This window comes from Entelurus aequoreus, linkage group LG02 (genome assembly GCF_033978785.1).
Source record: "Entelurus aequoreus isolate RoL-2023_Sb linkage group LG02, RoL_Eaeq_v1.1, whole genome shotgun sequence".
Lineage (NCBI taxonomy): Eukaryota > Metazoa > Chordata > Actinopteri > Syngnathiformes > Syngnathidae > Entelurus > Entelurus aequoreus.
The window spans coordinates 83,685,248-83,703,675 of NC_084732.1; the positions used below are offsets into that span (position 1 = coordinate 83,685,248).

An 18,428-nucleotide genomic window follows, 5' to 3' on the forward strand; every position below is an offset into this window, starting at 1 on the left:
CTTTGTAGTGCATTCAATTGAATATGGGTTGAAAAGGATTTGCAAATCATTGTATTCCGTTTATATTTACATCTAACACAATTTCCCAACTCATATGGAAACGGGGTTTGTATATACATGTGTATGTATGTATATGTATGTATGTATGTATGTATGTATATATGTATGTATGTATGTATGTATGTATGTATGTATGTATGTATGTATGTATGTATGTATGTATGTATGTATGTATGTATGTATGTATATACTGTATGTATGTATATATGTGTGTATGTGTGTATATATATGTATATATATATATACACTACCGTTCAAAAGTTTGGGGTCACCCAAACAATTTTGTGGAATAGCCTTCATTTCTAAGAACAAGAATAGACTGTCGAGTTTCACATGAAAGTTCTCTTTTTCTGGCCATTTTGAGCGTTCAATTGACCCCACAAATGTGATGCTCCAGAAACTCAATCTGCTCAAAGGAAGGTCAGTTTTGTAGCTTCTGTAACGAGTTAAACTGTTTTTAGATGTGTGAACATGATTGCACAAGGGTTTTCTAATCATCAATTAGCCTTCTGAGCCAATGAGCAAACACATTGTACCATTAGAACACTGGAGTGATAGTTGCTGGAAATGGGCCTCTATACACCTATGTAGATATTGCACCAAAAACCAGACATTTGCAGCTAGAATAGTCATTTACCACATTAGCAATGTATAGAGTGTATTTCTTTAAAGTTAAGACTAGTTTAAAGTTATCTTCATTGAAAAGTACAGTGCTTTTCCTTCAAAAATAAGGACATTTCAATGTGACCCCAAACTTTTGAACGGTAGTGTATATATATATATATATATGTACATATATATATATATATATATATATATATATATATATATATATATATATATATATATATATATATACATATATATATATATATATATATATATATATATATCTAATATATATATATATATATATATATATATATATATATATATATATATATATATATATATATATATATATATATATATATATATATATGTATTTGTATATGTTTGTATATGTATATATATACAGTTGTGATCAAAAGTTTACATACACTTGTAAAGAACATAATGTCATGGCTGTCTTGAGTTTCCAATAATTTCTACAACTCTTATTTTTTTTGTGATAGAGTGATTGGAGCACATACTTGTTGGTCACAAAAAAACATTCATGAAGTTTGGTTCTTTTATGAATTTATTATGGGTCTACTGAAAATGTGAGCAAATCTGCTGGGTCAGAAGTATACATACAGCAATGTTAATATTTGGTTACATGTCCCTTGGCAAGTTTCACTGCAATAAGGCACTTTTGATAGCCATCCACAAGCTTCTGCTTGAATTTTTGACCACTCCTCTCGACAAAATTGGTGCAGTTCAGCTAAATGTGTGGGTTTTCTGACATGGACTTGTTTCTTCAGCATTGTCCAGGACTTTGGGAAGGCCATTCAAAAAAAACCTTGATTCTAGCCTGATTTAACCATTCCTTTACCACGTTCAGTAGACCCATAATAAATTCATAAAAGAACCAAACTTCATGAATGTTTTTTGTGACCGACAAGTATGTGCTCCGATCACTCTATCACACAAAAAAATAAGAGTTGTAGAATTTATTGGAAACTCAAGACAGCCATGACATTATGTTCTTTACAAGTGTATGTCAACTTTTGATCGCGACTGTATATATGTATGTATTTTTTTAAATTATAAATACACACAATTTTCCCTCCATAGAAGACATCAGCAACATACACAGTCATAAATTGCCCGGCCGGCGGGGTTAAGTGAATATCACGTTCCGCCCGCCGAGAGTGCTCACCCTCCTATTTCTCCCTGCCATTAAATATGTGTCTCATTTCCCCTCATTTGGATGGAAAGTCATTTTGCTTTCTTATAGAGAAGGTCATAAAACCTATAGTGTTTTTCACACTCAGTATAACATTTACATGTTCTATTGTATTAATGTGATCACAGTGGCTGAATAAAACATTGATGGCAAAAGCCATTTCCTGCGTGACATTTGGTGCACCTATCTATCATCACTTCTCTGTATGGGGGGGGCGGGGGGGGGGGGCTGGTCAAATGTTTAAATGTAGCCTCGCCACATAAAATCTAAACCCCGTTTTCACATTAACACCCGCTGGCTAGTTGATGGAAATGCTTTTGTGTGTGCGCGCGTGCAGATAAGGGAAAAGTCAAATGGAAATGACTCGCGGCCGTGCAGATGGGTCGGGGAAAAAATTTGAAGCTTGTCAGTAAAATTACAAAAACAGCGCTCTGCTTGAACTGGCAGACATGTAAATGTGGCAGAACCCCTGAGATGAGTCCATTATGGATTGTCCTAGGCAGCCTCTTCTCATCACAAATCCCATCAGTGTATTAAAAAAAAAAAAAAATAGCCTAGCCTCGCGACTTACAAATTGATTCTTTCATATTATTTTTTTTTTCTCGTCGCCGATCCCAATCGAGGCCGAACTGCGTGATGGCCGGCAATTCAATTAAACCCCCTCGGAAGAAAAACAGACAAAAGGCGAGAACAGCATCATTCATCTTGACACTTAATTGCCATGTTTGTAGCAAACGTTATTCCCACTAAACGCTCCTCAGAGTCAATTAAATAATACATCTGACAAATGACAACCTTCAAATATGCAAGGAAAAGGTCTTTTTAGGACAAGAAAGCAACTCGGCCAAGTTGTATTTCAGAGAGATTGGGCGAAAACCAGGCCAGATCTCCAACAATCCATGTATAATTGAAGGAATGGATAATTAACCGTTTAAACCCCGCGGAGCAGTCCTGCCAGCCGTCCAAGTGGCAAGGTTCTAGAAGCTGGCCCATTTCGTGTTGTGTGAAGGACTCCCACAGGTGCTCATTAGTATTGTTTACTTGGGAACCCAACAGAGCCTTGTTCTTGTCTAATCTTAGATCTTATAACACGTCCTGTGCTCCGGCAGAATGTTCCCCACATAGAATATATCTGGGATAGCACGAGTGCCGCCTCACTTCACTAGGGATGGAAAGCTTTTTGAACATATGCACTGTTCATTATCGCTACCTGGGAATTGTTGGTTTAACATTGGGGTTGTCCCAATTTCCATACTCTTCCATAATAAAGGAGACCCCAATTTTTTTTTTTATTATGGGCTTTATTTTAACAGAAAATTACATTAAACATATCGTATTTTCCGGACCATAGGGGGCACCAGGTTATACGGCGCACTGCCGATGAGCGGGTCTACTCAGGTCTATTTTCATATATAAGAATAGAATAGAATAGAATAGAATAGAAAGTACTTTATTGATCCCTGGGGGAAATTCAGCACCACAGTTTGCTCACAATAAACATATTTTTTTTTACATGTGAATAATATAAATACAGTCTATTATACAGCATTATTCACATGTGAATAATATAAATACAGTCTATTATACAGCATTATTCACATGTGAATAATTTAAATACAGTCTATTATACAGCATTATTCACATGTGAATAATATAAATACAGTCTATGATAAAGCATTATTCACATGTGAATAATATAAATACAGTCTATTATACAGCATTATTCACATGTGAATAATATAAATACAGTCTATGATACAGCATTATTCACATGTGAATAATATAAATACAGTCTATTATACAGCATTATTCACATGTGAATAATTTAAATACAGTCTATTATACAGCATTATTCACATGTGAATAATATAAATACAGTCTATGATACAGCATTATTCACATGTGAATAATATAAATACAGTCTATTATACAGCATTATTCACATATGAATAATATAAATACAGTCTATCATACAGCATTATTCACATGTGAATAACATAAATACAGTCTATTATACAGCATTATTCACATGTGAATAATTTAAATACAGTCTATTATACAGCATTATTCACATGTGAATAGTATAAATACAGTCTATGATACAGCATTATTCACATGTGAATAATATAAATACAGTCTATTATACAGCATTATTCACATGTGAATAATATAAATACAGTCTATGATACAGCATTATTCACATGTGAATAATATAAATACAGTCTATTATACAGCATTATTCACATGTGAATAATATACATACAGTCTATTATACAGCATTATTCACATGTGAATAATATGTGAATAATTAGAATAATAGACTGTATTTATATTATTCACTTGTGAATAATGCTGTATAATAGACTGTATTTATATTATTAACATGTAAAAAAATACCTAAGTGTTTATTGTTTATTGTGAGCAAACTGTGGTGCTGAATTTCCCCTAGGGATCAAAAAGTACTTTCTATTCTATACTATTCTTTTCTATTCTACATAGGGCGCATTAAAAGGGTCAAGTTGGTAGAGTGGCCGTGCCAGCAATCGGAGGGTTGCTGGTTACTGGGGTTCAATCCCCACCTTCTACCATCCCAGTCACGTCCGTTGTGTCCTTGGGCAAGACACTTCACCCTTGCTCCTGATGGCGGCTGGTTAGCGCCTTGCATGGCAGCTCCCGCCATCAGTGTGTGAATGTGTGTGTGAATGGGTGAATGTGGAAATACTGTCAAAGCGCTTTGAGTACCGTGAAGGTAGAAAAGCGCTATACAAGTATAACCCATTTATCATTTATTTATTTTTTATTTTATTTTTCTAAATGTAAAACACTTCCTTGTGGTCTACATAACATGTAACGGTGGTTCTTTGGTCAAAATGATGCATAGATTATGTTTTACAGATGTGTATTCGTCAGACTACAGAACACTTTTCCACTTTGCATCAGTCCATCTTAGATGAGCCCGGGCCCAGCGAAGACGACTGCGTTTCTGGGTGTTGTTGATAAATGGCTTCCCCTTTGCATATTACAGTTTTAACTTGCACTTACAGATGTAGCGACGGACTGTAGTTACTGACAGTGGTTTTCGGAAGTGTTCCTGAGCCCATGTGGTGATATCCTTTACACACTGATGTTGTTTTTTGATGCAGGATCAAAGGTCATGGGCATTTAATGTGGATTTTCAGCCTTGCTGCTTACATGCAGGGATTTCTCCAGATTCTCTGAACCTTTTGATGATATTATTGACCGTATATGGCGAAATCCCTGAATTCCTTGCAATAGCTCGTTGAGAAATGTTGTTCTTAAACAATTTGCTCACGCATTTGTTGACAAAGCGGTGACCCTCGAACCATCCTTGTTTGTGAATGACTGAGCATTTCATGGAAGCTGCTTTTATACCCAATCATGGCACCCACCTGTTCCAAATTAGCCTGTTCACCTGTGGGATGTTCCAAATAAGTGTTTGATGAGCATTCCTCAACTTTCTCAGTCTTTTTTCCACTTGTGCCAGCTTTTTTGAAACATGTTGCAGGCATAAAATTCCAAATGAGCTAATATTTGCAAAAAAATAACAACGTTTTCCAGTTCGAACGTTAAGTATCTTGTCTTTGCAGTCTATTCAATTGAATATAAGTTTAAAAGGATTTGCAAATCATTGTATTCTGTTTTTATTTACCATTTACACAACGTGCCAACTTCACTGGTTTTGGGTTTTGTAAATTTGTTTTGCTATTGATATGCTACTGATTAGCATTGGCCATTTTACATGGCGATTTCAACACCTTCAAATGTGTAAATGAAAACAGCAATTAAGATGCACTTTAACATCAAACAGCTGTTTAGTACAATACTTACGGTATTAACACTTTGTAGGGTGCAACGGACAGCAAAGACTGAATTGACCAACACACCATAACTACTCGGGCTGTGAATATTTGGGCACCACACGATTTGATTCGATTCTTGGGGGTAACGATTCGATTCAGAATCGATCCTCAATTCAAAACTTACGGTATTAACACTTTGTAGGGTGCAACGGACAGCAAAGACTGAACTGACCAACACACCATAACTATGAGGGCTGTGAATCTTTGGGCACCCACAAGATTTGATTCGATTCTCGGGGGTAAAGATTCGATTCAGAATCGATTCTCCATTCAAAATCAATACTTTTTTAATAACATGAAAATCTGTTTTTAATTGCTCAACCCTGGATAAAAAAAGTAAAATAAACATACCAATACAAGTGAGAATAGAAGTGAGTGTTCGGTCTGTCATTGAGTGTTTTCCTACATTACCCAGAAGACTTAGCGCCGTACACACGAACAGGAAGTAGTTATGCGCTATGTAGGAGGACAACAATTGTGTTGTTTGAGCAATAAAGAGTTGATGAATTGTTACATGTTGTTGTTCCTGCTTGGTCTACACCAGTAGGGCGGCTCTTTAGTGCAACCCTAGTGGCTCCCTGGAGCATTTTTAAAAAAGGATTGAAAATGAAAAATGATGTGAAAATATTTTTTTTGTTTTAGTATTTTATTTGTTTGAGGACAAACATGACACAAACCTTCCCAATTGTTAGAAAGCCCACTGTTTAATATGTATGTTTCACTGATGAGAGTATTTGGCGAACATCGTTATGTCCTACAAAATTCAGTGGTTCTGACCTCACCATAGTGTGGACTGTGACGCAACCGTTTGTTTACATGTAAAATATTCCACTCCTTTGTCTCATTTTGTACACCAAACATTTTATGCTGTGCGTGAATGCACAAAGGTGAGCTTTGTTGATGCTATTGACTTGTTGGAGTGCTAATCAGGCATTTTTGGTCACTGCATGACTGCAAGCTAATCAATGCTAACATGCTATTTAGGCTAGCTGTATGTACATATTGCATCATTATGCCTCGTTTGTAGGTATATTTGAGCTCATTTAATACCCATTAATTTTATCCTCTTTGTATATAATTTAGTTTTTAATGTCTCATGACACATTATCTGTATGTAATATTGGCTGCATTTCAGATAGTTGTTTGTGCGCCATGTTGTTCCAGACCACAGCAAACATTACCTAGCTTGCCAAAGATTGTAATACATCCATTAGAAGAAGACAGCCTGTTGTTTCCTTTAACTTGGACACACACATCTATACCTTTGGCCATTAAAAGCCTGTCATTTCCAGGAGTTATCTCACCTTCTGAGTAGCCTCGGATTTACTAATAGTTTCTAATGTTGTAATAACATGTAGAATGAATATTAAATTTCAACATTTCTGTCAACAAAGATTTGCTTCAGCCTGTGACACAGTCATTTTGATAGTAGACTATTATAGCTAATATAGACACGTCATGTGTTGCCTCCATTATAACACTTATACAAGACTTTTAAAGTAATTTTGATAGTAGACTCTTATAGCTAATATAGACACTTACACCATGGGTTGCCTTGATTATAAGACTTATATACAGGTTTTGATTTTTTGCGGCTCCATAAATATTTGTTTTTTGTATTTTTGGTCCAATATAGCTCTTTCAACGTTTTGGGTTGCCGACCCCCACACTAGTAGAAAGTGGACTCAATCTAGTGGTATGCCCAAAAAAATCCCTTTATTAAAGTACAGTGTTTTAATTTTCCTGTCTTCAAACACATTGTTACTGTTCAAACTGTGTGTAATGTTACAGTGGCCAAAACTATTAAATATACTTGTTAAATAAAACCTCTGCCTTGTTTTTGATGAGTACTTAGGCCTACTACGCCACTGCATCTTAATGTTGGTCATTATGGTGGTAGTTGGAGAGCCAATGGCATACTTGCCAACCCTCCCGAATTTTCCAGGAGACTCACGAATTTCAGTGCCTCGAAAATCTCCCGGGACAACCATTCTCCCGAATTTCTCCCGATTTCCAGCTGGACTATATATATATATACAGTGTTTCCCATAAACTGCCAAGATACCTGTGGCTATGGGCGTGGCTATGGGCGTGGTCACCATGACATCATCGAGTAATTTGCATAATTTACTACAATGATATGATTTTCTCTAAAAAGGCTCAAAAAATGTATACTTACTAATTAATAAAAACAGTTTTGTTTTAAACGTCCATCCATCCATCCATCCATCCATTTTACAATATAATTACAACACTTTATGTACATATTTATATACAGATTTGAACAATAAGTTATTCACTGAAATATATTTATTAATTGTGGTTCTTACAAAAAATATATCTTATAAAATATAAAAGCTAAAATGTCTCTTAAAGCTCTGCCCCTTTAATTAGTGAATACTAAATAATTTAACTTTAGCCTACTACTACAACCATATTATTTACCAGCAACATAAAGTGAAACAGAGGCAGAGGTGTCCTGCCACAGTCAGTAACAAATAAACAGAAAACAGTAGTGGTCAAATACAAATAAGGCAACAAGAGAAGTATCCTACACTTCTCTTTTGTAAAGTAAATCTGAACAGCCTATATGGGCATCTACATCAACTTTATGATTTGCCTGAGAATCTGGACAGGACAAAAAATAAAAAATAAAAAAAACAATTTTTATTTATTTATTTTTTTTAATTTTATTTGTGGCGGTCGTAATTCTTTCGTGGCGGGCCGCCACAAATAAATGAATGTGTGGGAAACACTGTGTATATATATATATATATATATATATATATATATATATATATATATATATATATATATATATATATATATATATATAGCTAAAATTCACTGACAGTCAAGTATTTCTTATATATTTATATATATATATATATATATATGTATATATATATATATATATATATATATATATAAGAAATACTTGAATTTCAGTGAATTCTAGCTATAAATATACTCCACCCCCTTAACCCCGCCCCCGGCCCCGCCCACCCCGACCCCCCCAAATCTCCCGAATTCGGAGGTCTCAATGTTGGCAAGTATGGCCAATGGTGAAAAAAATAAACAAAAATAAGTTTTGATTAGACAGTCAGAGACAAATTTGATTGGCCAAATTGTGCGAGGAAGTTGGACAAAGTTGTGAGGTGGCGCATAATGGACCGATAAACCTGCTCATGTGAGAAGTTAATTGATTCTGCATAAAGTTAGAAAAAAAAAAAATAAAGTACTTTAACTTTTGGTGCAATTATTTACCAGGCCAATCACCAAGCATCCATTTCCAAGAGCTCATTTGAAAATGATGGAAAAGATCTCAGAGGTGTTTAAGTACGTACAATAATTGAATACTACAAGAGATGGTGTGTGATAAAATCAATAGCCTGCTTAATAAGCCGTATCATAAAGTTTTACAACCGTGAGGAGACCCTACTACAGGGAAATACTTTTTCAAGGACTGGAGGCGTACAGCGACACACATATGGGGTAAAAAGTGTACATCACTAAACATATATCTTTTTGATTTCATTTGCACTACCGAGAGACATTCAAACGGTTTCTGTCCTCAAGCCGCCGTCTTGCGTCACAGCTGGTCAGTGTGAGCGCCACAATCCCTCTTGGCCGCAGCGCCAAGTGCAAATGTGGCCTGAGGCGCAAGAACCCCAGGTTGGTTTCGGGATATATGTCGGGAGGAGTGAATATCCCCACGTCTCCTGCTGGATCACGGCAATGTCACGGCTGGGGTACCCTTGAGCAAGGCTTAACCCCTGCACCTAGACACCGGAAAGCCCAACCCACGGCTCCACTGGTTCAGTAGTGTGATGGGTTAAATGTAAAGGTCATGTTATGTGTACACAATACCATCGGTGTTAATCTGACTCCCTTTTTGCACATTAGTAACGTTGTAATATTATTAACGCATGGGCAGTCTAGAAGCATTTGGACCGTGCTTTTAGGATTTTGCCTCTGCACCAGTGGTGGCTGCTAGAAATGGGCAATATGGCCTAAAAAAATGTGGCCTGAAAAAAGGCGGACGCGCGCAAATTTTCAGGACTTATGCAGATCCCAAATACAGATCAGCAGGTACCAGATAATATGCCTTAGCTTATAAACACACCATAATAATACTCGTATGTTGAAGCACAGTACAATCCATCAAGCGGTGTGGCTTCATAGCTTACCAAAGTCGTACTAAAACATTTTGATTGTCATGATCCGTGGTCCGGATCATGTTTTTGTTATGTTCTGTTAGATTTGGACTCTTTTAGTTCCTGTTTGACACCTGAGTTTGTTTTTGTTATAATGGCTACTTATGATTTTCACCTGCCTCTGGTGTTCAGGGCGCGCACTCGCTGCTAATCAGAGGACTATTTAAAGGCCTACTGAAATGAAATTTTCTTATTTAAACGAGAATAGCAGGTCCATTCTATGTGTCATACTTGATCATTTCGCGATATTGCCATATTTTTGCTGAAAGGATTTAGTAGAGAACATCGACGATAAAGTTCGCAACTTTTGGTCGCTGATTAAAAAAAGCCTTGCCTGTACCGGAAGTAGCGTGACGTCACAGGTTGTGGAGCTCCTCACATCTGCACATTGTTTACAATCATGGCCAGCAGCAGCGAGAGCGATTCGGACCGAGAAAGCGACGATTACCCCATTAATTTGAGCGAGGATGAAAGATTCGTGGATGAGGAAAGTGAGAGTGAAAGATTAGAGGGCAGTGGAAGCGATTCAGATAGAGAAGATGCTGTGAGAGGCGGGTGAAACCTGATATTCAGCTGGGAATGACTAAAACAGTAAATAAACACAAGACATATATATACTCTATTAGCCACAACACAACCAGGCTTATATTTAATATGCCACAAATTAATCCGCATAACAAACACCTCCCCCCTCCCGTCCATATAACCCACCAATACAAATCAAACACCCGCACAACACACTCAATCCCAAAGCCCAAAGTACCGTTCACCTCCGTAAAGTTAATACAGCACATATATTTCCCCAAAGTTACATACGTGACATGCACATAGCGGCTCGCACGTACGGGCAAGCGATCAAATGTTTGGAAGCCGCTGCTGCGTACTCACGGTAGCGCGTCTGCTATCCAACTCAAAGTCCTCCTGGTTGTGTTGCTGTAGCCGGCCGCTAATACACCGCTTCCCACCTACAGCTTTCTTCTTTGCTGTCTTCATTGTTCATTAAACAAATTGCAAAAGATTCACCAACACAGATGTCCAGAATACTGTGGAATTTTGCGATGAAAACAGACGACTTAATAGCTGGCCACAATGGTGTCCCAATATGTCCGCACAATCCGTGACATCACGCGCAAACGTCATCATACCGAGACGTTTTCAGCAGAATATTTCGCGGGAAATTTAAAATTGCACTTTACTAATCTAACCTGCCCGTATTGGCATGTGTTGCAATGTTAAGACTGCGTGGTCGGTAGTGTTGGGTTTCAGTAGGCCTTTAAGCCTGCCTTTGCCAGTCAGTCGTCCTGGCGTCATTAGTTGTTTGCCTCATGCCTGGACTACGTAAGTCTTAGTTGTTTCATGCCACAGTTTCGTATTGGTTTCATGCCTCAGTTTCGTATTTGTTCTATGCCATAGTTAATGCTAGTTGTTTCATGCCACAGTTTCGTGTTTGTTTCATGCCACAGTTTGGTGAGGTTCATGTCCTAAGTTTTTGCCTTTGCTTCCGCCTGCGATAGGCACGCTTGCCTTTGGGTTGTTTTCTGTTTTGTACCTCGTTGATTATTTCTTAAAATGAAATCATGTTCCTACCTGCAAATCCTGTCCGGAGTCGTCCGTTTGCCTTCCTGGGAGAACGACCCCGCAGTAAGCGAAAACCACGCTGTGACATTGATAGATTTTTGAGCGCCGTGTGTAATGTTCTGTATTTTCAATGGAACATATATATTTTTGGTGTTTATTACTTGAGTCATATTGCAGTATTGGGAGTTTTGGGCAATTGTTTTGAATCGGGGGGGGGGGGGGGGGGGGTCAAATTTAGGGAAAAAAATATGTCGGGGGGCCAATATGTCTATTTTCAGGAACAATAATTCAAAACCTCACAATAATGTCTGATTGAACGCTAAAACGTTATGACAGACCGCCTGAAAAAAACGTAATGGAATTTTACCTTTTTTTACTGTATGAGACACCCAGAATATACATGAAAATAAAGAATGTGGGATTTACAATATTAACTATGAACGATAAAACACTGAATATTGACATCACACCCCCCTTTGATCGACTTATTTTCCAATCAAGCGAAACGCAACGAAAATGCGACAAACACAGCGAAATATGAACGCGAAGGGTAAAAACAACAAAAAAACCTACAATCTGATATATCTGACATATCACAGTGTTGGCGCTAGAAATCTTCAAAATGGGGTCCCAGTTTTTTTGTAAGCGTTTTGAAAACAAATGATAAATGTATGAATTATCCTGTTATATCTCACATTCTATATTGTGTTTTGGAAAAAGGTTGCCATAAATGTTACTTAATTAATTAAAAAAAAGAATAAAAAAGAAAACTAAATTGTTATGCATATGTAAATGTATTCAGTTATAAACATTCATTCACTTTCTTCTTTCCTTCAAGAATCTAAACTTTACCGCTGCCGTTTTTTTGTCTATATTTTTATTTAATAAGTTGTAGGTGTATTTATTTCAGTAGAAAAGTGTAAAAAGTGTTTTGCTTCGGTCATGAAATGATGATAATGGTGTGCCAGGGCATACATGCATATGACACATTTAATTGATTATTCTCACCTGCATGTATCATCAGTTGTTTAAAAACCGATCGTAAAGGTGTTCTTTTTCTTAGCCCGTTTTACATGGCGTGCAAAACATCTTTCCATCGTCATAAGTGAGCCCTTTGCTGAAAAGTGACTCCTGAAGACACTTTTCATTGAAGCTTCTTGGGTTTATTGCTCGCCGTGACGAAAACAATAATGTGCGGAAGTCCTAATACCGGAAATGCGGGAATTAGTGATCGATAAAACTTTCGGCGAATCAAAATTTTAGAAATTGTACCGGAAAGTGCATTACTTTGAAGTCGATTAATAATTCATAATTTGACCCGGCAAATATAAACATACATGGATACATTGGATAACTGTTTCAGATAGCTATGTTTCTGTAGCTGTCCCTATTTCAAAAAAAATTTAAAAAATAAAAAAATAAATAAATAAAACATCTGCGTCCGGGGGACGCGTGAATTTCTGGAATTTCGCGTCCTTTCTGATTTCAATGCGTAAAAAGACCCAAAAAGTGCGTTAACGCCGACATTGTATCACTAAGCTTTCGAACTTTGTTGTAAAAATCTCCTTCCGCGTCTGTCCCTGACAACCGCATTTTCAGGCTCGCTCTGGAAACACTCTGTGGAAACGCTCCCCACCCACACTGCTTAGTGCCTCGTCTGAGCTGCTGTGACTTAGATCACCATAGTAACTAATTAGATTACAATAGTAACTAGTATATCATGCAAAAGTGCAGATTCCAACCATTGAAATACTTTGTATAGTTCAAGGCACACTGTTTGTATGGAGAATAAGCGGACATGACGACAGGTTGTAGAGGACGCTAAAGGCAGTGCCTTTAAGGCACGCCCCCAATATTGTTGTCCGGGTGGAAATCGGGAGAAATTTGGGAGAATGGTTGCCCCGGGAGATTTTCGGGAGGGGCACTGAAATTCGTGAGTCTCCCGGGAAAATCGGGAGGGTCGGAAAGTATGCCTTAGACCAGGGGTGGGCAATTAATTTTTACCGGGGGCCGCATGAGCAACCCGAGCACTGCTGGAGGGCCACATCGACAATATTTCAATTAAATTTTGCTCAATATTATTTTTGATATATACCGTAAGATAAATAATAATAATAATAATAATAGTAATAATAATTAATAATAATAATAATACTTTCATTTAACCTAACTTCACTTTATACCAAAAGCACTGCTTTGGAAATCATTTGTACCCCTTTCAGAGATCACATTTAGTTCCCCTTAAACATCCTCATGTTGCACAATGAAATGTAAGCATAGGATGAAGTGTGCATTCCTGTAACTTTCTCTAGTAACGTAGCGTCTCGGGTGTAAACCGTGCATCACTTGTCGCTGTGCACCTTCACTCACAGGTTACACACGGACATATGCCCATAAATAACACTTTTCAAAATAAAAGCAGCACAGTTGTATTGCGCGCACGACATAGATGTTTTTTCAACTTTATTTTGTAATTTGTGATTGCAGCTGTTCACATTCACTCACAATCACGCACGCGTGCCTTTGAAAGAAAGAGGGACAAGTACTCAGAGCTGGCAAGTGAGTGTGCACAAGCAGGATGGAGGCCCTTCACCTATCCAGTAGAAGTTGGCTGTCGAGGCTACACTGGAGCGTCCACCCAGCGACTCCTAAAGTCCCTCGGGATCAAAGGCTCCAATCCAAAGAAGGCCCTCAAAGCCGTAGCAGAGGAGGCAGAACAGGGGAGCTTCTGGTTGTGGCTCAGAAGAAACGACAAGGCGTGGGGAAAGCAAGGCGTGTAGACAAGGGGCAGTAGGGAGGCTTCCCTGCTGCCATGTTATGGTATGCGGTCAGGCCCACGCTTGACTCAGGGAGATGGACGTCCCTGCCATGCATAGTCCCTTGGGACTCATTCCATATACACAACAGCAATAACACCGGGGTTAGAATGTGGGTACATTATGGATCCTCCAGTTGGCTGCAGGGGGTGGCAGCGAGACGTCCCTGTCGCTGCTCCACCACCCGGAGATGTTCCGGGATTAAAGGAGCGAAACATCCGTGAAGGGTGGCTCCCGGCTGACGACCCTGCAGCCAGCACCACATGGCACTGTCGGAGGTGCGTCAGGCAGTAATGCCCTGCAAGTGTTAACTTGTGCTTACATCTTTCAGAGATCACATTTAGTTCCCCTTAAACATCCTCATGTTGCACAATGAAATGTAAGCATAAGATGAAGTGTGCATTCCTGTAACTTTCTCTAGTAACGTAGCGTCTCGGGTGTAAACCGTGCATCACTTGTCGCTGTGCACCTTCACTCACAGGTTACACACGGACATATGCCCATAAATAACACTTTTCAAAATAAAAGCAGCACAGTTGTATTGCGCGCACGACATAGATGTTTTTTCACCTTTATTTTGTAATTTGTAATTGCAGCTGTTCACATTCACTCACAATCACGCACGCGCATATGTCCACACGGAAGTAATACAAATAACGCTTTTCAAAACAAAAGCATTGATTGAGACTTTTATTAGTAGGTTGCACAGTGAAGTACATATTCCGTACAATTGACCACTAAATGGTAACACCCGAATAAGTTTTTCAACTTGTTTAAGTCGGGGTCCACTTAAATTGATTCATGATACAGATATATACTATCATATATACTATCATCATAATACAGTCATCACACAAGATAATCACATTGAATTATTTACATTATTTACAATCAGGGGTGTGGAGGGGGGGGTGGGGGGGGGTATGGACATCAAGTAGTGGACATAGAGAGAGAGAGAGAGAGAGAGATCAGAAGGCATAAGAAAAAGAAAAAGTATCTGCATTTGATTGTTTACATTTGATTATTAGCAATCCGGGGAGGGTGTTAGTTTAGGGTTGTAGCTGCCTGGAGGTGAACTTTTATTGCGGTTTTGAAGGAGGATAGAGATGCCCTTTCTTTTATACCTGTTGGGAGCGCATTCCACATTGATGTGGCATAGAAAGAGAATGAGTTAAGACCTTTGTTAGTTCGGAATCTGGGTTTAACGTGGTTAGTGGAGCACCCCCTGGTGTTGTGGTTATGGCGGTCATTTACGTTAAGGAAGTAGTTTGATATGTACTTCGGTATCAGGGAGGTGTAGCGGATTGTATAGACTAGGCTCAGTGCAAGTTGTTTAACTCTGTCCTCCACTTTGAGCCAGCCCACTTTAGAGAAGTGGGTAGGAGTGAGGTGGGATCTGGGGTGGAGGTCTAGAAGTAACCTGACTAGCTTGTTCTGAGATGTTTGGAGTTTAGATTTGAGGGTTTTGGAGGTGCTAGGGTACCAGGAGGTGCATGCATAATCGAAAAAGGGTTGAACGAGAGTTCCCGCCAGAATCCTCAAGGTGCTTTTGTTGACCAGAGAGGAAATTCTGTAGAGAAATCTCGTTCGTTGGTTAACCTTTTTGATTACCTTGGTTGCCATTTTGTCACAGGAAAGGTTAGCCTCTAGAATGGAACCTAGGTAGGTTCGAGCAGCACCGTTGTATTGCACACTCGACATAGATACTTTTTCAAATGTATTTTGTAATTTATGATTGGCCTCACGCGGGCCGGACAGGGACGCACAAAGGGCCGGATGTGGCCCGCGGGCCGCAGAATGCCCAGGTCTGCCTTAGACTGAATATTTGCTTCTCTCACCCCCGCGTTTACCTGTTTCTCACCTTTTTTGTAAGGGGCGCCCGAAGTTGGCAGAGCCGTCAGCGATCCTGTTCTGTCTCCCTTGTAATGTTTGCCTGCTCTTGAATGGGATTGTGCTGAGAATTGTAATTCCCTTCAGGGATTATTAAAAGTACTTCTGATTGTGATTCTGTTTGGAATATGGAAGGCGTCATTTCGAAACGCAAGTGAACGCATCACGACCGTAGCGCGGCACTTCGCTTGAGCGCGCCTCCTCCTCCACCCCTCCCCGCCTCTCTCCCGAGCGTGTGCCCGCCGGTGAGGGCGCGCGCGCGGGAGGGCGGGAGGTTGTGCTCGCCTGTGCTCTCTGACCCCAGCGGTAACTCCTATTCACTGCACTCTGCCTCCTTCCGTGGGAGGCTGCTCCCTCTCCCTCTCTCTCTCTCTCCCCCCTCCGTCAGTGTCTCTCGCCCGCCTCCTCCGCTCTCCCTCCCGCCTGCTTTCTTTGCACAGAAGCCAGCCGAGGTCCCACCGGGTCGAAGGTTCTGCCCTACCTGCGCCGACCTCTGCCAATTCCCCTACCCCCTCCCACTCCCCCTTGTCCCGGACCGCCGAGTTCTCGGCTGCCGCATGGACCCTCGCCTCGCCGCCGCGTAGAGAGCGACCCCTCCGACCTGGCTTGACACGACGAAGGTACGGGAACCTTTTTTTTTTTTTTTTTCCCCCACTCCGCCTTTTTGAAAGGCGAAGAGAAAGGGAAGCGGTTTCGTGGTAGCCGTCGCTCGGCGGTGTGCCTGCTTGTCAGGTCCGTGCGGGAACAAGAGGTTAGCGCGGGGCTGTTTGACACCGTGGCCACCTTCTGGGTGCTCTTTTTTTTTTTTTTTTTTTTTTTTTTTTTGTGTGTGTGTGTGTAAGCGAGTTTAAAACCTTTATGTTCGCGTCGTGATGTTTAGCAGCACATAGCACGCATTTATTTGGAGAGTGTATACGCGTGGTGCCCGTCACCCCCATTCTCGCTTCACCCGGAAAGTTAAGCCGATGAGGCGCAGGCTACCCGGACAGTAAACGAGGGCGCACCGGCATCAGAGCCGAGCAGCAGAATTCAAATTAAAAAAAAAAATGCCCTGACTGGAGAGCTTTAGCACGCTAAGCTAGTGGCTGCTACTGTACCGCCATAAGGGAGACACTTTGTGCACGCACACTATTTCATTGCATGCATTTTGCAAAAATGTGTCTACTTCTGTTAAGGTTTATATTAAAAATAGGAACGTGTGCAGCTATTTTTTTTTTTTTTAAAAGGTTTGCCTTTTGTAATGTGAATGCACACGCTTACACACACGTCGGTGCACTAATTATTGCACGCGTTTGCAAAACATGCCTACTTATATGAAGGTTTGAATTGAACAAAAAATGTGTGCAGATATAAAAAAAAAAAAGCTTGGGTTCTTTATGTAATGTAGAATAGGACACACACATGTCGCTGCACTGTTCATTGTTGCATGCATTGGCACAACATGCCCACTTCTGTTGAGGTTTACATTGAAAAGGAGAATGTGCAGCAGCTACATTGTTCAAAGCCTGGTTTGTGAAACAGGTGCACAAGAGATACGCGATGTTTTTAATGTGGTGCAGCCATGCGCCTTCTAAGAATGTTGTGTGTGTGTGTCTGAGAACAAACGATGCATTCCTTTGCTTAAAGGCTGGTAACTTAAATAAATAACAAAACACAGAATTTTAGCTGATTTAGAATTATTAGTGATTTGCGATTTTTTAGGGGTGCACACAACAAATCGATTCACATGCAAATCGAGATTCTTATTCATCCCAATTCTAAATAGACACATACATTTTTTTAAAAATGGATGTGTGTGTGTGTGTGTGTGTGTGCGCTTGCGTGCGTGTACATACAGTATGTGTGTGTATATATGTATATGTATGTGTGTATATATGTTTATGTATGTGTGTATATATGTGTGCATATATGTATTTTTATGTGTTTATGTGTGAATATATGTATATATATATGTGTACGTGTAAAAATGTGTACATGTGTGTGTATATATATGTGTGTGTGTGTGTGTGTATAAATGTGTGTGTGTGTGTATATATGTATGAATGTATGTATGTATGTATATATATATATATATATATATATATATATATATATATATATATATATACATACACATACATACCAGTATTATGGGCCACCTTGCTAAATGGAGACCCGA

The 18,428-nt window shown here is 39.3% G+C and overlaps 1 protein-coding gene across 1 annotated transcript in view; it reads left to right on the forward strand.

Annotated features, from left to right (window-relative positions):
* The first annotated feature begins 16,438 nt into the window (after positions 1–16,438).
* mpped2a (metallophosphoesterase domain containing 2a) overlaps positions 16,439–18,428 on the forward strand; it is a 147,910-nt gene continuing 145,920 nt past the window's right edge. The window contains exon 1 of the mRNA XM_062069458.1: positions 16,439–16,890. The gene's annotated coding sequence lies outside the window, so the exon portion shown is untranslated. The remainder of the gene's footprint in view (positions 16,891–18,428) is intronic.